We start from the raw sequence: 21,805 nt of genomic DNA on the forward strand, positions 1-21,805 counted from the left end.
TTAGGCCTATTCAGTAGCAAAGCCAGAAAGGAAAAGGGAAAGAGGGAAACAGATGTAGAAAACACAACTGGGACACTGGAAAAGAATAAAGAAGGAAAGTGGAAAGAAACTTTGCATCAAGCTCAAATAAAGGAGTGGATAACCTATCAAATGTATAAAAATGCAAGGATAGGCTAGTTAAGATGAAAAGGATGTTTCCATAGAGCCCAAGGCTGAGTGAAATCAAGAACAAGAGAGTAAGCAATTTACTAAATCCAGTTATTCTTGGGGGATTTATTTTTTTTTACTAACTCCTAAAGACCTTCAACTTCCACTTTGATGGCTGTCATAGGGAGCAGGTAATAAAACCAAGTCTGCCTAAATTGAAAAATCTAACAGAAGGTCCTTCCACATAAGACTAAGACCTAAAAAGTATAATCTATATAAGACTAAATCAGGAATAAATCCTTCTGGGTCAAAGAGAACAAGAAAATCTTAAATATTTTGGGTCCAATATTTTTGGTTAATATGTGGGTGGGGGATGAGGGCGAGGATCTCTGAGTAACCCTAACAAGAAAATGCACATTTTTTGGTCTGAATTCATCCTACCTCTGAGGTCCCCCAAATTCCCAAATAAGTGTAACTGAATATGGTCATGCTAGTAAATGGCAAAGTCAAATGAAAAGAACTTTAATACAGGTCTCAAATAATAACCAAAGATAAAATTCTGAGGAAAAGGAACATCTCATAGTTAAAATTCAGAAAATGAAACAAGGCACTGGGATTGAGAATGATCCAAAACAGACTGGTGAAATAAATGTGGAATGATCTGACAGAGAACATGTCAAGAAACCTGAAAAAAAGCAAGTATGAAAAACCACCAGACTACTTTCAGTAAGAAAAAACCGTAATACCTGAAAATGGGAACTAGACATTTGCAGTAAAAATTAGTATAGATGCAACAGAAGAAAGAATCAGTGAACTGGGAGATGTATGTATCTTTAAAAAGTCACATTAGAAAGCAGCACAGAGGCAAAGAGATAGAAAATATGAAAGAAAAGTAAGATGAATAGGTTGGATGACCTAAGATAAAACTATTGGAGTTTCAGTAGGAAAGGACAGAATGAATGAGGGACTGGTTTACTAGATAAATCAGTAGCTGAGAAATTTCTAGAACTGATGAAAGACACAAATCCTTAAGATGAAGAAACCTAATAACTCAAAAGCAGGATAAAAAAGTAATTGAAGTAAAGACACATCATAGTCAAACTAAGGTCAAAGACCAGAGTTCTTAAACTCAGCCAAAGGAGGAAGGAAAAAGGGCAACTGGACTTCAAGCTTACTTCTTGATACCAACAATGATAGCCAGAAGACACTGGAACATTCTCAATCTTCTGAGAAGGAGCCAACATACTGCAGATTCAATAAGACTCTTTCAAGAATGAGGACAAAATAAAAATATTTTGAGACAAAGAAACTTTTCAAAAGATTAGAAGTACTCTATACTCTTAACTGAAGTCAGTTGTTGGAAATCAGTAACAAAAAGATTTAATTAGAAACATACTCTATTAAGTTTGGAAATTTAAAAACACCTCTAAAAAACTTAGGTTAAGAAAAGAGATCATAGTATTCCCTCTCTCGCTGTCTCTGTCAAATAAATAGTAAAATCTTTAAAAAAAGAGAGATCATAAAGAAATTAGAAAATACTTATTAGAATTTGAATGAGAATGAAAAAGCTATGTGCCAAAACTTACAGGATTAGATAAACAACATGTTGTATATACCTACTATAGAGCATGTTTATCTTTAAAAAAGATGTGAAGGGCCGCCTGGGTGGCTCAGAGGATTAAAGCCTCTGCCTTCAGCTCGGTTCATGATCCCACGGTCTTGGGATCGAGCCCCGCGTCGGGCTCTCTGCTCAGCAGGAAGCCTGCCTCCCTGTCTCTCTGCCTGCCTCTCTGCCTACTTGTGATCTCTGTCTGTCAAACAAATAAATAAAATCTTAAAAAAAAAAATAAAAAAAGATGTGAAATGTGATATGTGCTATAATAAGGATGAACTTTAAAGACGTTAAGTAGTATGAGCCAAACACAAAGGACAAATACTGTATAATTTCACTTCCAGGAGGCATCCATGGACCACTTCCATGGTCACATCTATGAGTGACCATCCCAGAGTGGTCAAATTATTCACAGAGACAGAAAGATTAGAGATCATCAGGGCCTGATGGTGGAGTGAAGTGGAGACTTACTGTTTTAATGTGTAGAGAGTTTCTGTTTGGGAAGACAAAAACAGTCTTGAAAATGGCAAGTTTGCGTGCCTGGGTGGCTCAGTTAGTTAAGTGACTACGTTTCGCTCATATGATCCTGGAGTCCCAGGATCAAGTCCTGCGTTGGGCTCTCTGCTCAGTGGAGAGTTTGCTTCTCCCTCTGACCCTCTCCCTTCTCATGCTCTCTCTCTCTCAAGTACATAATAAAATCTTAAAAAAAAAAAAAGAAAATGGCAAATTTTATGTTAAATGCATTTTACTACACATACACAAACTTGTAGAACATGATTAAAGCACTTAAGGACACTTACAGTTCTGAAGTTTTACTTTAAAAAAGAACTAAAAATTGATGAGTTAAGCATCTAGCCTAAGAAGCAAAACAAAAACAAACAACAAAGTAAACCCAAAGAAGTAGGAAGAAAATAATTCAGATCGACACTGAAATTGCTTAATAGAAGACTATTATACATACAGTGGAGATGAATAAAGCTAAAAGTTAGATCTCAGATAAAACCAGTACAATACCTCTGACAAATTTAATCAAGAAACAGAGAAAGCACAAAAAAACACCCATAGGAAAGAAAAAGGGTCTAAGGGGTTCTGGGTGGATCAGTTGGTTAAGTGTTCAGTTCTTGATTTTGGCTCAGCTCATACCTCATGGTGGTGGGATTGAGGACCCGTTGGACTCCATGCTCAGAGGAGAGTCTGCTTAGGTCTCTCTCTCTCCCTCTGCCCCTCCCCCTGCTTGTGCGTGTTCTTTCTAAAATAGATAAATAAATCTTTAAAAAGGGGGGGGGGTTCTACTGGTATTTAGAGAGCAGATGTCACAGATACCAGCATTTTGCAATGTGCCAGCAAGTCCTCACAACTCTTTATGTTAAAGATTTTACTTATTAGAGAAAGAGAGAACAAACAGGGGGAGGGCAGAGAGAGAGGGAGAAGTAGGCTTCCGGCTCCATCCCAGGACCCTGGGATCATGACTTGAGCTGAAGGCAGACACTTAACCTGACTGAGCCACCCAGGCCTACCCTCACAACTCTTTTTTATAGTTATTTTTATTTTTATATTTTTATTTATTTTTTATGTCGGCTCCACACTCAGTGTAGAGGGGCTTGAACTCACAGCCCTGAGATCAAAACCTGAGCCAAGATCAAGAATTAGTTGCTTAACCAGCTGAGCTACCCAGCCACCCCACATCCTCACAACTCTTAAATATCCCATCATGTACTAATTCACAGTTAAAAAAAAAAAAAGAAAGAAAAAAGGAAAAATATTATATGTAAAATTATCTGAACTTAGGGCACAGTTCTATTTTGCACACAAAAGATATTTTTTAAAAAAGATTTTATTTATTTATTTGACAGAGATCACAAGTAGGCAGAGAGGCAGGCAGAGAGAGAGAGAGGGACACAGGCTCCCCCCTGAGCAGAGAGCCGATGCCGGGCTCGATCCCAGGACCCTGGGATCATGACCTGAGCCGAAGGCAGAGGCTTTAATCCATTGAGCCACCTAGGCGCCCCTATAAAATATATTTTTTTACACAGTTTCAACACACACTGAATTTTCCAGCTGTGCAACCACTATGAAACCAAGAGGAGCCTGGAATTCGTCTTGCTCAGTTCATTTTTACTGAGAAGTTACTGTTATTTACTATTTGGAATATCGTACCATTTAAAGCAACATGCTCGCACTGGTGGAGTTATCAACAGCAGTACCTCTGCATGAGACTGCATTAAGGCCAAGCCTTAATGTATCTAAATAGATAGATACAGGCATTTCAATCTGATTTTTATAGTATGTTGTGATCAAGTATTTACAAATACATATTTACAAATAGAAATATATATTTTATTACAGTTTTCCTTTATTTTTTCTATTAATTTTTCCCTCAAAACTGATTCAGGGAGGTGAGTTAGGGCATTACATTGATTTTTTACCCTGAAAAGAGGACTGGTTTAAATAATCTCTAACTTTTATTTCATAGGAAAGCAGTACAACACAGTGTTTTGGAGTACAGATCTAGATATCCCATTTCTAAGAATCAATCCCAAAGACACAATGGCAAAAATACAGACAAACATATATAAATGGACATACATAAATAATAGGCTGTATTACCTGTTAACAGCAAAAGACTGGAAGCATCTCAAATGGCAATAAATATGAGACTGGTTGAATTAGCTATGATGTATCCCCCCCCTCAAGTACTAGGAAGCTGTAAAATTGAGTGAGGAAATTAATCTATCCCACGGAATGATCTCAGGGTATACTACTAATGAAAATCCAAGATCGGAGAAAAATGTAAGTATGGTATGCTACCCTTTATCTAAGTGGAAAGGAAAGGCATGTCAACACACATACACATGCACACATACACACACAACCTTATTACTTTTTTTAACAGAATAATAAACCATAACTTTTCTCAATGGTTACTCTGGGGGAAAAAGGGAACAAAATGGAGGGGACCGAATTAAAAAGTCAGATTTCTCTGAATATATCTTGCTTCGTATATTTGATTTTGGAACTTTGGAAGTTATATATAATCATCAGCAAAAGTAGAATGAGTAATACTACTTGAAATAAATAAGACAGCACAGAGACCCAATCACATAATCCACTGGATACTAAAAATATGCTAGGGCACTGAGTTCCCTCCTTAATACTCATCACCCATCTAGCCCACCTCCCACCCAACCTTTCTCCACCGACCCCTCAGTTTGTTCTCAATCGTTAAGTCTCCTACGGTTTCCCTTTTTCCCCCCTCCCATATGTTCATCTGTTTTGTTTCTTAAATTCCACATGAGTGAAACCATGCGGTATTTGTCTTTCTCTGACTTAGTTTTCTTAGCGTAACACATTCTAGCTCCATCCACATCATTACAAAAGGCAAGATTCCATTTTTTGGTAGCTGAGTAATAGCTGTATGTGTGTGTGTGTGTACACACCACATCTTCTTTACCAATTCATCAGTCAATGAGCATTTGGACTCTTACCATTGTTTGGTTATTGCTGATAATGCCACTATAAACATCAGGGTGCATGTGCCCTTCGAATCTGTATTTTTGTATCCTTTGGGTAAATACCTAGTAGTGCAATTGTTAGATCATATGGTAGTTCTACTTTTAACTTTCTGAGGAAACTCCATACTGTTTTCCAAAGTGGCTGCACCAGTTTGCATTCCCACTAACCGTACAAGAGGGTTTCCCTTTCTCCCTTTCTTCAGAACCTCACCAACACCTGTTGTTTCTTGTGTTGTTAATTTTAGCCATTCTAACAGGTGTGAGGTGGTAGCTCAAAAACTACAGTAAGTTAAGATAAACACAAATTTAGCAAATTTTGCAAGATAAAGAGGAATATCCAAAATTCAACTGCATTTTTGTGCACTAAACAAAATCAGACTGGAAGGGGAAAAGATACCACTTATAACATGATATAAAAAAACATGAAGTTCCTAAAACAGAAGTTCCCAAACCTTCTCAATTCATGGTGCCCTTACTATTCTCAGTAATTACTCACAATGCTAAAAAAAATTCTTAACAGTTTCATTTATTTAGTAGTTAGGTCCAAACAACTGTATTAGTATTTATGTCCCCAAAACTTAGTAGTTATTTTAAAAAGCAATACACATAAACTGAAGATTTCTTTTCTTTCTTTCTCAATCACTTAAAAACTGGAAACATGCACCCGATTGGCACTGCATCATACAAGAGCTCAGGTACTGCCCACCCTCACTTTCTGTTCCACATTGATTTCTGTAACTTTTTTTTTTTTAAGATTTTTAAAATTTATTTGACAGAGATCACAAGTAGGCAGATAAGCAGGCAGAGAGAGAGAGAGGAGGAAGCAGGCTCCCTGCGGAACAGAGAGCCAGATGCGGGGCTCGATCCCAGGACCCCGGGATCATGACCTGAGCCGAAGGCAGAGGCTTTAATCCACTGAGCCACCCACCCGCCCCGATTTCTGTACCTTTAATCACAGCAACTGCTTCATAAAAACAGACATTATGAAAGGTATCAGAACTTAATGTTCAAACTGTGGAACCCCCTAGGACTGGAAGACCCCACAGAGTGTTCAACAGGTGTCGATCACTGATTCTCTCTAAAATTTAAAATACCATGGTGCCTCTGAGTTCAGGGGGTATCTCTGGGTACACTGGCATGGTTTGGGAACCATGGAACTAGAATCTTTATATAGGAGGAAAATATATTCAAAGATATTAAGGAGAACTAATAAATGGAGAGATACTAATGTTCAGGAATTTAAGACTCAAACTGGGCACCTGGGTGACTTGTCGGTTAAGCATCTGCCTTCAGCTCGGGTTTTGACCTCAGGGTGCTGGAACCCAGCACCACATGGGGCTCCTTGCTCAGCAGGGAGCCTGCTTCTCCCCTGCCTGTCACTTCCCCTGCTTGTGCTTGCTCTACCCCCCACCCCCGTGTCAAATAAATAAATAAAATCTAAAAAAAAAAAGAAGAAAGAAAGAAATTGTAAACAAAAAAGAAAAAAATTTAGAAAGACTCAGAATTGTATAAATGCCAAATTTCTTCAAATTAATCTAGATTCAGAGTAATCTTAATCAAAATCCCAGATGGGTTTTATGAAAAATTGGACAGCTAATTTTAAAATCTATGTGGAAGAGCAAAAGCCCAGGAAGAGCAAAGACATTCCAGAAATATAATAATGTAGAGAGACCCTGACAGGAACATTTTTTATCTAAGAAGCTGGATCCTGTACTAGATACCACGCCGTTTGTTTATCTTTTCTGATCCTTTCAGCCTCACCTATCTCTTACTCAAGCTGCTACTCCACCTACCAGTTCTAGATTGGATGTGGCCAACTTTTAAATGGAGGCACATGACAACGCCTCACTTCATTCCTGAGCTGCACACCACCCACTCAACTGCAACCTGGTAGTGCAGGGGAGTTAACTGTGGGGTGAGCCTATGACCAGCATGAGGAGAAGAGATCCCATCTCATTAGATAGATCCTTTTTCTTATCCCCTGTTGGATGACCCTAAGAATGACTTTCTGTAACTTCCTGGGAGGCAACACGAGGAGACTGAGCTATCAGTTCCACTTCCATACCAAAAATATCTTCAGATGAATTAAAGATTTAATGTGAAAGGCAAAATTCTAACTTTCAGAAAATCATATAGGAGGGTATCTTTATGCAGAGGAGTTATCTTTATGATATAAAGGAAAAGACTGATAAATATGACATTAGATATGCTGCAAACCAGGAGATATTTGTCAGCTGCAAAAGAAGCAGCTGACAAAAATTATATTCAGAACATACAATGAATTTCTATAAAGAAATAACCTAAGGGGCACCTGGGTGGTTTAGTCGTTAAGCAGCTCCCTTCAGCTCAGGTCGTGTGATACCAGAGTCCTGGGATCCAGCCCAGCATCGGGCTCCCTGCTTCTCCCTCTCCTATTCCCTCTGCTGTGTTCCCTTTCTCGCTGTCTCTCTCTGCCAAGTAAATAAATGAAATCTTTTAAAAAAAAGGGGTGGGGAGAAGTAAAAGACAAGCAATCCAATCAATAATGAGCAAATGACCCAAATACCACTTTGTAGAAGACAAAGTAAATAAATACATAAGAATGCCCAACCTCATAAAAAAAATCATGGAAATGTAAGCTAAGGCCACTAGCAGATACCATTTTATACCTTCTAGATTGGCAAAAATTAAGAAGGCTGACCAAAATCAAGTACTATCCAGGATGTAGAGCAAAGAGAATTTTCCAAAGAGAATTTTCCTGCTAGCAGGAGTGCAAAGTAAAAACTACTTCAGAAAACTTGGTATTAGCCTGGAAAGTAGACTGTCTGTTTTTACATTCTGCAACTCACCAATTTTACTCCTGGATATAAATCCAAGAAACTCTTACACATGTGCAAACTGTAAGAACACTTATAGTAGCAATGTCATACCAATAAAAGACCAAAAACAACCCTTTATCAGACCAGGCTATGCACTGGTGACAAATATATCCCCAAATCCTAATGTTTTAACACAATGAAGGTTTATTTCTAGTGGACACCAAACATGAGGAAGTTAGTTCTTCCCCTTGAGATGATGTATGGATCTAGGCTGCTGCAATCCTCAAGTTCCACTATCTTAACAAGTCACCAGCAAAATGGAAGAGAGACTGAGAGGGCATGTGGGCCTCCAGAAGTGACATAGCTCACTTCCCACCTCGTGCTCTAAAGGACCTGCCATATACAAGGCCATCCATGAATGTCCGCTAAATGAATGCATGCGTATGGAGGGGTGAGAGATCACGTCTATCCCTTCAAAAGAGCATCACTGTAACTTAAAAAATGATGTAAAGAACAGTTTGCACAGATAAAACATGGGGGCAGGATATTCCAGGTACTACCAGAGATGCTGACAGCCCGCAGGCTTCACTTCACAGAGCTACTCTGAAGGCTCCTGAGCGGCTGGCTGCCACGTCCTGTACGCTGTGATGAGAATTCTGAGGCTGCATTCCTCTCATGGGAGGGAATGAAACAAAATAATCCAGCAAGGACAGAAAGGCCAAAAAAAAAAAAAAAAAAAAGATCCCTCCTTGCTTTAAGAAAAATGTTTTTTTGAGAAGTGAAATAAGTTAAAAAAAAAAAAAAATATATATATATATATATATATTCCAGGGGACCTGGGCAGTTCAGTGGGTTAAGCCTCTGCCTCTGGCTCAGGTCAGGATCCCAGGATCCTGGGATTGAGTCCCCCAGCAGGCTCTCTGCTCAGTGGGGAGCAGAGCAGAAAGCTCAACATGAGGCTCAATCCCAGGACCCTGAGATCATGACCTGAGCCAAAGCCAGATGCTTTACCAACTGAGTCACCCAAATGCCCCAAATCTAGCATTATTCTAAACACTTCTACACAACTACTCATACATAATCAGAGGGAGAGTGGTTATTTTTAAATTGAATATTTCTAAGTCAAAGCTTATATCCAAAAGGTTTAAAAACTGTACTGTTAGTAGTTTTCTTAAATTTGTCAAAAATGGAAAGCAGGGCACCTGGGTGGCTTAGTTGTTTAGCAGCTGCCTTCAGCTCAGGTCATGATCAGGTCCTGGGATTGAGGGCCACATCCGGCTCCCTGCTCAGTGGGAAGTCTGCTTCTCCCTCTCCCGTCCACCTGCTTGTGTTCCCTCCCTCTCTGTGTCTCTCCGTCAAATAAACAAATAAAATCTTAAAAAGAAAAAAAAAATGAGGGGCGCCTGGGTGGTTCAGTGGGTTAAGCCTCTGCCTTCGGCTCAGGTCATGATCTCAGGGTGCTGGGATTGGGCCCTGCATCGGGCTCTCTGCTCAGAAGGGAGCCTGCTTCCCCCTCTCTCTCTGCCTGCCTCTCTGCCTACTTGTGATCTCTCTCTGTCAAATAATAAATAAAATCTTAAAAAAAAAAAGAATGTTTAAAAAAAAAAAATGAAAGCAAACAATTCACTTCTCTACCAACCTGGTAAAAGGTTAGTAAGTCGGTAAGTACTAGTCTAGATTTAGTAGTAGAGGATTTTTCTCTGAAAATGTGCCTAACATTATGTATCCTGACTATAAGGGCCCAGTTGTGGGTTAACAACCAAGAACTTCATTTTCATTCTCTAGAATTACTCTCCAACTTTTAAAGTATAAATGCCAATCATCAGTAATATGGTATTATAAAGTCCTTCTCTTTTATGAGAATCCTTCAGTCTTTGATATCTAGGGAGGAATTAATTCTTAAACCTCAACAAGGGCAAGATTTACTTTTCAATTTGTTTTCTCAGATTAAATCTGCTAGAACCCTGTTCCTACGAGGAGCATTCATCATTATAAAGCATGATGACTTATAAGATCCAACATTCCATCAATGTGATTACAATGTGATTATCTTCCTAAAGGTCATTTAAAGAGCACCAAAGTGATGTCTAGTGATTGTCTATTTGACAAAGTTAAGTTACATAAATACTACATCAAAATAAAAAGCTTCTGCACAGCAAAAGGAAACAAACAACAAAATTAAAAGACAACAAAGACAACCTACTGAATGGGAGAAGGTATTTGTAAATGATATAAGTGATGTAAGTGATAAAGGGTTAGTATCCAAAATATATAAAGAACTGACACAGTTCAACACCCAAAAGCAAATAATCCAATTAAAAAATGAGCAGGGAAAAAAAAAAGCAGAAGAGCTCCCCCAGCTTGTGCTAGAGCACAGGTGTGTTCTCTCTCTGACAAATAAATAAAATCTTTAAGAAAAAAATGAGAAGACATGAACAGAGATTTCTCCAAAGAATACCTACAGATTCCCAACAGACACATGAAAAGATGCACATCACTAATCACCAGTGAAATGCAAATCAAAACCATGAGATCTCATCATCTCACACATGACAGGGGAAAATAAAAAACACAAGAAACAATTGTTAGCAAGGACGTGGAGAAAAACGAACCCTCATGCACTATTGGTGGGAATGCAAACTGGAGCAGCCACTGTGGAAAACAGCATGGAAATTCCTCAAAAAATTAAAAATAGAACTACCATATAATCCAGCAATTCTACTACTGGATATTTACCCCCCAAAATTAAAAAACACTAACTCAAAAAGATATATTCACCCCTAGGTTTATTGCAGCATTATTTACAACAGCCACAATATAAGAGCAATCCAAGTGTCTACCCATAAATGAATGGATAAAGATGTGGTATATAAATACGGTGGAATATTACCCAATCATAAAAAAAGAATGAAATCCTGCCACTTGCAACAACATGGGTCAATCTAGAGGGTATAAGTTACGGCAGAATAAGTCCATCAGAGAAAGATAAATACCGTATGACTAAACTCATACATGAAATTTAAGAAACAAGACAAATGAACAACAACAAAAAAGAGATAAACAAAAAAACATACCCTTAAATATAGAGAAAAAACTGATAGTTATCAGAAGGGAGGTCGGTGGGGGGAGGATGGGTGAAATAGGTGAAGGGGGTTAAGAGTACACTTACTGTGATAAACTCTGAGTAATGCATAGAATTGCTGAATCACCTGAAACTAATACAACACTGCAGGTTAATTACATTGGAATTTTAAAATTAATACAATTCAAATATAATAAAACATTTAAAAAGAACTTACACAAACGTATTTCACATAAACACCAGACAGAAAGTTCCTCAAAATGCTAGTATATATCATTTAGCATTATTGTATTTTTTTTTTTTTAAGATTTTATTAGTCAGAGAGAGAGAGAGAAAGAGCATGAGCTCAAGTAGGGGGGGTGACAGGCAGAGGGAGAAGCAGTCTCCCTGCTAAGCTAGGAGCCTGGTATCAGACTTGATCCTGGGACGATTGGATCATGACCTGAGCTGAAGGCAGGCACTTAACCTGCTGAGCCACCCAGGTGTTCCTAGCATTATTATATTTCAAAGACAATTTTTTTCTGTAAACAAATACACAAAAGCAGCAGCAAACACCATCATAGAAAGCTTTTCCTCCCCACTATCTCCTCTACCTAGCTATATTTTATCAAATGATTAACAATGGTTCTCTTAAGGGTAACAGAGCTGATTGCTTTTCCCATCCTTTTATAATATACACAAGGACAAAAATAACTGTCCATATTCTAATTAATTTTAAAATGAACATGTACTTTTTAAAAAAAATTTATTTATTTATTTGACAGAGAAAGATCACAAGTAGGCAGAGAGGCAGGCAGAGAGAGAGGAGGAAGCAGGCTCCCTGCCGAGCAGAGAACCAGATGTGGGGCTCGATCCCAGGACCCTGAGATCATGACCTGAGCCGAAGGCAGAGGCTTTAACCCACTGAGCCACCCAGGCGCCCGAACATGTACTGTTTTTGTAATGAGGAAAAAACAGTTGTCCTCTTCAATTCAAAAAAAAACAACAACAAAACCAACAAACCCTGGGCAAAATGGTGAAGGGGACTAAGGGGTACAAACTTTCAGTTACAAAATAAGTAAGTCACAGGGATGAAAAATACAGCACAGGGAATACAGTCAATAATACTGTAATAACCTTGTCTGGTAACAGATGGTAACCACACTTATTGTGGTGAGCATTTCATAATGTATAGAAGTGTCAAATCACGGCTCAATTGGTTGGGCAGCTGTCTTCCACTCAGGTCAGGATCCTGTGGTCCTAGGAGTGAGCACCACGTCCCCCTGCTCAGCAGGGGAGTCTGCTTCTCCCTCTCCCTCTAGCCCTCTCCCTGCTTGTGCGCTCTCTCTCTCACTCACTCTCTTTCAAAAAAAAATAAATAAAATCTTTTTTTTTTTAAAGTGTCAAATCATTATGCTGTACACCTGGAGGCAATGTGACATTGTATGTCAACCACAGTTGAATTTAAAACAAACAAACACCCTACTGATCTTCAAGAGTTCATACACTACTAGTCTTCAACTGTCATAATCTCATAGGAGCTCTACTCCTATGAGCTCTGACAGCACTAATATCATTCCCATGCTAGTTAACTGATTTAGTGTCTCTCAATTCCAAGTTCATCCTTTTTGTCTTCTCTGAAAATAGATCTGGGACCTTTCAGTGTTTCTCCCTGGCTAGCTAGCACGATATTAAGCTGTATCAGTAGAGGGCGCAGGAGACAATGTAGGAGAAAAGTTCTGCTTCCTGGTTCTGGTGTGTTTGCTCCCCAAACTCCTCCAGTACCAGGCTTCTGTACCGCCAGGTGACCAGCATCATATCCGGCAGCCCACAGCTTCTCCCACCCTCTTTTTGGGAGCTTCTGTAGTGGAGTTAACACCTCCCTGTCAACAGCTTTCTCTGGTACCCTAGAGAGCAGATGTCCAGCAAGTTCTGCCCACACAGCACCTCTACCATTCAAGGATCCGCAGCCATCTCTCTCCAACAAGATCTGGATCTCAGCTCTAGGGGAAAGATGGCTCCTTCCTAGGTGCTGAGATATGAGCTCCAGGGGTTAGCAGCTGCTCCTTACCTGCTACTGCTATTTACTTCTTACTAGCTCATCCCTCATTATTCTATATTCTACTCTCTTGTTATAGTCAATAATTCTTTCCATGTTCAAATTACTGTGTGGTTTCTCTCCTGACTGGACCCAGACTGATACAGTGCTATCCTTAAGTTTTACACTCACACACTTCTTTGTACTTCAATCACCAGCATCTTTCTTTTCTTCTATAAGAATTTAAACTCCTAGCTTCCCGGAACACTTTTCTTAATTTGCTGTATCCATCTGACATTGTCCAAAATAATGCTTTTAACACAAAAGGACTAACAAATGTTCAAACTCACTTCAAATGCTTCAAAAATACTCTATCCACCCTCATTAGTTTAAGGCCACTATAAACAAATAAAATACTTTCTAATGACCCACAACTGTTCCAGAATTTCACCACCCAAAACATAAAATAATCACAATAGTGTAAGAATGCATCCCTTGGTGTCCCTAGACTAAAAGGTTTCAGAGACAGAAGAGCCTGCATGCTTAGACCTCCTATAACTTTTAAGACAGGAGATAATGAACTGTTCATGCTCACAGATTGTTCATGGCTACAGGGTCAGAAAGAGGTTGAGGATGATTAATGCTTATTTCCGTATAACTATAAATAATGAGGTAAGAAATTAAGATGTTACAGAACATCAGGACAAGGATGTTACAGCCCAGTGATAAGTTATTTATTTATAACAAGTAAGATAACTACGTTGGAGTTTCAGGGTGACATGACTGGAAGGTACACGAAGCTTTATGGTAAACCTGCATTCTGTGCTTCTGAAAACCTAGCAGGAACCTCCCCTTCACAAGCACAGTGTCGTCCACACTGAGGGAATCTCCTGTGAGGAAAACTGGGAAATGGTCAGAAGGCTGCCCTCACTGGCTGCAACCTTGTCTTCTGCTGAAACTGGACCCTCTAGCTTATCCCAATAAAACATAACTTGCTTATGTAAAATCCGTATGAAATGCTTGTTTTCATCAAGCCTCAAAACCAGCCCTCTGGGGGACTACCTCAATAGCAAGTTAGAATTGGGAGTCAGAGCTGGAAGTACAGAATACACAAGAAAAAAGCTATGCCTTGAGTTCAAACACAGAAAAAGCAGCACTGCTTTTCAAATGCCTTTTAGTAATTTAAAGCAGTACCACTCAAAGAGTGTTACATGGACTATTTCTTTTATCAGTACTCAATGAAATACGGAAATTAAGAAAAAGTGTTTAGAAACTTTCAGAGCAATCTGACACAATAATTTGCTGTTGACTCTAACAACAACAGCAACAACAAAAGGGGCTTGTATTTTGTACGTCTGCTTTTTCTTTTATTTCCATTTTATAGTATTTTGCAGAAGTTTTTAGTTTATTACCAAAAGATTCTGAGAGGCATTGCTCTAAATCTACTCTGAACATAAAATTCTTTCCCAAAGGATCTGAGTACCTATTTCTCAAAAGATACACAAATGGCCAATAAGCCCATTCAAAGATACCTGACATCATTAGCCATTAGGGAAATGCAAATTAAAACCCCAATGAGATACCATTTCATACCCAGTAGGATGGCTACATTCAAAAAGACAGAAAGTAACAGGTGTTAGTGAGGACAGGGAGAAATTGGAACCCTCACACACCGCTGGCAGGACTGCAAAATGGTACAGTTGCTTTGGAAAACATCCTGGTAGCTCTTCAAAAGGTTAAACATGAAGTTACCCTATGACTCAGCAATTCCATTCCTATGTATATACTCAAGAGAAGCAAGAATATGTCCATACAAAAACCTACAGACAAATGTTCACAGAAGAACTATTCATCTAACATGTCAAAAAGTGAAAGCAACCCTATTTCCATTAACCAATGAATGGATTTAAAAAATGCGGTAAACCCATAAAATGGAGTATTATTTAGTCATAAAAAGAAATGAAGTATTCATACATGCTACAACCTTGAAAACACTGTGCTAAATGGAAGAAACCAGTCACATAAGACCACGTTTTATGTGAATCTGCTTATGTGTCCAGAACAAATTCATAGAGACAGAAAATACATGAGTGGTTGCCTGGGACAAAGAGGAGCAGTTGGGAAAAATGAGTGACTGCTATCGGGTACGAGATTTCTCTCTGTGATAATACATTCTAGACTTAGAGAGTGATGATGATTATGCAATCTTACAAATACAGAAAAACAAAATCCACTTAGTTGTATACCTTTTAAAGGGTGGATTTTATCATATATGAATTATCCTTTCTCTCTCTTTAAGGGAAAAGCAGTCACAGTGGGGCAGATGTAGACACAGAAAGAAAGGGAGTGATGGAAACAGAAGCAGAGACGGACGGTTCCCCTCTGGGGAAGAAACAACTCTGAAGCAACTGCTGCAGTCTCCTACAGTACTTTAAAAAGAAGACTTCTGGGACGCCTGGGTGGCTCAGTTGGTTGAGCGGCTGCCTTCGGCTCAGGTCATGATCCCAGCGTCCTGGGATCGAGTCCCACATAGGGCTCCTTGCTCGGCGGGGAGCCTGCTTCTCCCTCTGCCTCTTGCCTACCGCTCTGTCTGCCTGTGCTCACTCGCTCGCTCTCTCTAACAAATAAATAAATTTAAAAAAAAAATTAAAAAGAAGACTTCTAAACAAATGGAGAATGGAACCATCACTGGAAAGATCATACAGCCTTGCAGTGGGACTACTCTCAAGGTGACAAACGACCTAAAGTCATACTTCTTGCTGTGCTCGGAAAAGGAATCATCTTCAAAATGTCAAAGCTACGCTTCCTATCTTCTACTCTACTGGTCTTCATTTGTGGAAAAAAGACCGGTTGTCATCATTTAACAAAAAAACAAAACTGCTCTCTGGATTATGTGTTCTGCTGGTAAAATGTCTATGAGGTGACAAAAATATGGAAGTAAAAATGGTCAGTTTTTCCATTTTTAAGAAATTAGTCTTCAAACAATTTTTGAAAATCATTTGTTTCAGAGGCTTTCACACTCTCTAAATATCCTAATTCTCAAAACTATCCATGCCTCTCAAAACGTCTAAGTCACTGCAGCCTACGACTTAATCACTGTTATTTATTATCCCCAAATGAACTCTCAGCCCCTCCCAGTCTATTCTTCACACTGCAGGGGGAAGGACTTACAAGTACATTAAACTCTGCCATGTCAGTGTCCCACTTAAAACCTTCAAGTGAGAGACTGAAGACAGAGCTCAAGAGTACGTGCATGAGCAGGCCCCTAACTTTCCATACTCATTTTTTGTAGTTTTAAAGAGTTCTCCTGTAGCTTTGTCCATTCTTTCACTTTTTCTAACAGCCATCTCAGGCCTTACATGGGACCTCCTAGGAAGATTTTCCATTCACTGACCAATCATTCCATCTCTCTGGGACACCAGACTTTCAGCACTAAACCCAGGAAAGGCCTCAGCAAACAGGCATTGAGTTGGTCACCCTACTTTCTGTCCACCAGCTCCACCTGTCAAACACTCACTTCAATTACTGACTAAAGGCCACTTTCTCAGAACACCTTCTACTCACTCCCAACCCATGCATATTACTTTATTTCCTTTAACATTCATCACACTGGATTTGCTTTACTGTCTATCTTCCTTAACTACGTTATAAATTCCACAAGCATGGATCCAATGAGTATTTTGCGGACCACTATATCACTAACACCTAGAATTGTATCCAGTTCATCTGTCTATACAGTAATTGCTGAATGAATAATCAACCAGTGAAAGGTTTATCTGTGATGGCATCAAAGTCAAGGGAAGGGTTTTTTTCCTTTTTTAGGCCAGAGGGAACTCAGCAAAATTTGAAGTAACAGTCACTACTCTGTCTTGTTTCAGATCACTAAGAACTAAGACACTAAGATCACTAGAACTAAGACAATTAAATGCTCTATTTATTTTGATCCTCACAATTGATAAAAATGATCCAGGAACCTCATCTTAACCATCACATACTCAATATAAGACCAGCACAACAATAAGCAGTCTAAATTCTCACTACTCAATCCCTACTACAATCTCAATTTACAACAGAGCACATTCCCATCAAGAAGATGGGATTCTGGAGAACAGGAACAAGTAGGAACAAGTATGATCTAGTTCATGAGACAGCAAGAAGACAAGAGGGCATATGGCAGACTTTTCACAAGTAGTGAAAAATCAGATTGTGGGGTAGGACCAAAAAGTCACAGGTGCTGGGCAACAGGGAGCACCTGGAAGTTTGAGAGGTTGGTTTTGAGTATTTCTTACTCTCAAAAGTAGTGCCTGATCATTACAGAAACAAAAACAAAAAACCCAGACCAGAATAAAATCTAAACAAAAAAATATTTGTAACTCCACTTCCCAGAAAGATCTGTTTTTTCTATTTTCACACTAGAAGCAGGGAAATGACACAGATGAAGGAAAAAACCTTAGTCTCTCCTAAGTCAGTCAAATATTTATTTTGTGCCTACACTGTGTCAGATGCTAGAGATCAAAGATAACTATGATTCACTGTCCCCTTTGAGCTGGCGTCAGTGGGAAAATAACAGACAACTACTCTGAAATGAGGTTAAGAGCTGATAGGGATATGTGGAATACAATGGAAAAGAGGAACCACAGCTCCCATTTATATGAGTTATTAGGCCAAGAAATCAGACTTGGCTTTTGAAGGATGAGAAGGAATTTACCAGGCAAGGAAAGAGAGGAAGGTCTCTATATACAGAGGAAGCAGGGTGTGTAAAGAAACGTAGTAATCTAAATGTGATCCTTCTTTTTTTTTTCTTTTTTCCCTTGGCCTTCACCCAATCTCCACAGTGAAAAAGTGAAACAATGACCAAGCATGAAAAAAGGGACAAGACTCAGAAGTGCTTCAAAATGACCATAAGGTAGGGAATGGGGAAGTAAGGAACAACCATTAAAAAAAATAGTAATAAAGAAAAAAGGCGGCTTTGGTCACAAAACCCAAATGGCAATTCAAAAATGAAAAAGGGCGGGGGGGGGAGGCAGTAGTTTTATGAAATGTGTTCAACTTCAGAAGAGATGCGAACTGAAATAAGATAACATTTCCTACTATCACAGTGATAATCTAAAAATAAGACCTTTGACTAAAAAATGGTTAACAGCAGACAGATTACTTGATTCCTGCAGTGTTATCTAGGTTAAACAAAAACTGGAGCCGGCTTATTCTCATAAAACAATGGTATCGAACCAGAAGCCACCCACGTGGTCTATCACAAATTTCCACGAAAACAACTTATATCAGATCTCTGAAGGATATCCACTAACAATAAGGTCAATCTTAACTAAGATTCATGACCCAGCCATGCTCTCTGCTTCATAAAACTAAGTTCAACTATCCGCCTAAAAGAAGATATGAAAACATGGTGTCTCTCTCTACTAGCCATCCTTTTATTTAAAGACCAAGTGAGCCTCAAAGAACTGAACTAGTCTCCCACCCTTGCTAAGCTGTTTCTTGCTATGCAGAGGGGGGTTTTGTGGCAACCAGAGATCCTTATTTTCCCCTCTGATCTTTCTACATACAAGTTAGGATTTTACCGTGCAAGTTCCAAAAAAAAAAAACCAAACCCACCAAGTGTCTATGTGCCCATGTGTCTGTAAGGTTCACATGGAGCTATATAAGCACAGAGAAACATGGACTGGCACATGGCTTCCTGAGAGGTGTAATCATATAAGCAAAGTGTTGTGTTGTGGGTATAAGGCTAGAATCAGGAAGAGCCCTCATGGCACAAGTCAGAAACCAGGGTAGGATAAGATCCCACCAGAACTACTATATCAGATGAATGTCTATTAATCACCAGAACTTGGGCTAGGAGCTATGTATTCTTTAGCAATACACCTAAGAGGTTTCATCCAGAAATCCAGCTAACTATAGCAAGGGTAAGCCACGAACACTTCTAACAAATACACATCAGATAATATATAACAATTACAATTCAAAGATAAAGAAGCAGAAAAAATATTCAACAATTTTTGTTGATCCCAACAAAAAATAATGTTAACACAAGAAAAGATAATACCCATCACATAAAGCAGTCTGACTTAGATGATGAATCACCTCAAGATACAGAATTAATTTCTAAAGTCTGGCAAACTAGGAAACGGGCATATATGGAGAGAAAAACCAAAGATAATATGAAAGTAATTTAAGAAAAGGGAGTGGCACAAATTTTTAATGGATACAAAGAAGCTAAAATTTCAATAGCAGAAATAAAGCCTACACTGGAAGAGATAAAGGAAAATCAAATGAGTGACAAGACAAATATATGAGAAGCTCACACAAGGGACAGAAATGACAAGCCAACCCAATTATTGTTAAGTATTTTCAAGAAAGAAAACTAAAACAAAATAACCAAAAATATTTCTGGAAATGAAAAAAGAACCAAGTACAAAGATTGTAAGGAGCTAATGTATCAGGCAATATTAAGGAACATGTATAAAAGACATGATCTGTCAAAATATTTCAATAAAAAGAAAAAAAAAGAAAAAAGGGGGCACCTGCTTGAGGATTCTCTCTCCCTACCTCCACCCCTCCCTCTGCTTGTACACTCTCTAATAAATTAAATTTAAACAAAAATTAGCTGAAAATGCTTGTCGACAAACTTAAATCAATCACCTTAAATGTAAGCCTGAGTAAAATTGCAATGAGCACCAACTCCATCTAAAGAAAATTTAAATAATTTGTGTTAACATTGAATGTAATTAACAAGATGAAAGACTTGAAAGAAGTTGAAAACATGAAATAGGTAAAAAATATATGAACAATACAAAGTTCCAAGTTCACCATGGAGAGGAAAAGCAGATAAAGTGAGGGTGGATTAAGAGGAGAAGCTAGTCTTTTTTTTTTTTTTTTAAAGATTTTATTTATTTATTTGACAGACAGAGATCACAAGTAGGCAGAGAGATAGGCAGGGGGCGGGGGAAGCAGGCTCCCTGCCGAGCAGAGAGCCGGAAACGGGGCTCGATCCCAGGACCCTGAGATCATGACCTGAGCCAAAGGCAGAGGCTTTCACCCACTGAGCCACCCAGGCGCCCCTAGTCTTCTAATTTAGGGGTAGTCAAAGTATACTTTTCTTTCAGACTGACAAACCAGAAAAATTAATTTTTTTCTAATTTAGATTTATACTTGAATTCATTTAAACTATAAATCAGTGGACTTAAAAACAAGATGTATAAATTCCAAATAAGTGAGATAAAAGCAAGAAACATGGGGCACCTGGGTGGCTCAGTGGGTTAAAGCCTCTGCCTTCAGCTCAGGTCATGATCCCAGGGTCCCGGGATCAAGCCCCATATCCAGCTCTCTGCTCAGCGGGGGGCCTGCTTCCTCCTCTCTCCTCTCTCTCTGCCTGCCTCTCTGCCTACTTGTGATCTGTCAAATAAAAAAATAAAATCTTTAAAAAAAAAAAGCAAGAAACATAATTTACAAAGCAAAAACTAGAAAACACCAATAGATAACTGGATAAACAAAATGTGATATACAGCTGACCTCTGAGCACCACAGGTTTGAACTGTGCACTGTATGCCAGTTTTTTGATATAGTACTACATAATTTGTCTTATGATTTCTGAGTAACACGTTGTTTTATCATAAGACTACAATCTATAACATATATAACATGCAAATTATGTGTTAATAATTGTTCATGTTATTGGTAAGGCTTCTGGTCAACAGTACGCTATCAGGGACGCATGGGTGGCTCAGTGGGTTAAGCCTCTGCCTTCGGCTAAGGTCATGATCCCAGTGTCCTGGGATCGAGTCCCACATCAGGCTCTCTGCTTAGCACGAAGCCTGCCTCCCTTTCTCTCTCTGCCTGCCTCTCTGCCTACTTGTGATTTCTCTCTCTGTTAAATAAATGAAATCTTTGAAAAAAAAAACAAAACAAAAAAAAACAAAACCAAACAAACAAAACAGTCGGCTATCAGTAGTTAAGTGTTGGGGAGAGTAGTCAAAGTTATACACAGATTTTGGACTGTGTGTGCAGGCACAGACACCCCTAATCCCCACATTGTTCAAGGATCAAACACACACACACACACACACACACACACACACACACACACACACAATGGAGTATTCTTATTCCGCCTTAAAAAAGAATGAAGTACTAATACATACAATACATAAAATACACCAAGATGAAAACATCATGTGCTATGTGCAACAAACCAAATGCAAAAGGGCAAAATATTGTATGATCCACTTACATGACTCATCTAGAACAGGCAAAATTCTAAGACACATAAAGAAGATCAGAGATAAGTTACCAGGGATTGGGAATAAGGAGGAATGGAGAGTTAGTTTTTAAAAAGTATACAGGTTCACGGGGTGCCTGGGTAGCTCAGTGGGTTAAAGCCTCTGCCTTCGGCTCAGGTCATAATCCCAGGGTCCTGGGACTGAGCCCCGCATCGGGCTCTCTGCTTGGCAGGGAGCCTGCCTCCCCCTCTCTCTGTGCCTGCCTCTCTGCCTACTTGTGATTTCTGTCTGTCAAATAAATAAATAAAATCTTAAAAAAAAATAAAAATAAAAAAATAAAAAGTATACAGGTTCAGTTGGGGAAGATGAAAAAGTGGTTGTGATGGGTGTACAACAATGTACCTGT

General features: G+C 38.9%; 1 protein-coding gene across 2 annotated transcripts in view; it reads right to left on the reverse strand.

Annotated features, from left to right (window-relative positions):
* Positions 1-21,805, reverse strand: part of PAK2 (p21 (RAC1) activated kinase 2) — a 90,765-nt gene that overhangs the window by 57,021 nt on the left and 11,939 nt on the right. The window contains exon 1 of one of the 2 annotated variants that reach the window (XM_080827279.1): positions 11,239-11,250. The exons of the other annotated variant lie outside the window; for it this stretch is intronic. The gene's annotated coding sequence lies outside the window, so the exon portion shown is untranslated. Of the gene's footprint in view, positions 1-11,238; positions 11,251-21,805 lie in introns of those variants that run through there. 2 annotated transcript variants of the gene reach the window in all.

The sequence above is a fragment of the Martes martes genome, assembly GCF_963455335.1.
Source record: "Martes martes genome assembly, chromosome: 1".
NCBI lineage: Eukaryota > Metazoa > Chordata > Mammalia > Carnivora > Mustelidae > Martes > Martes martes.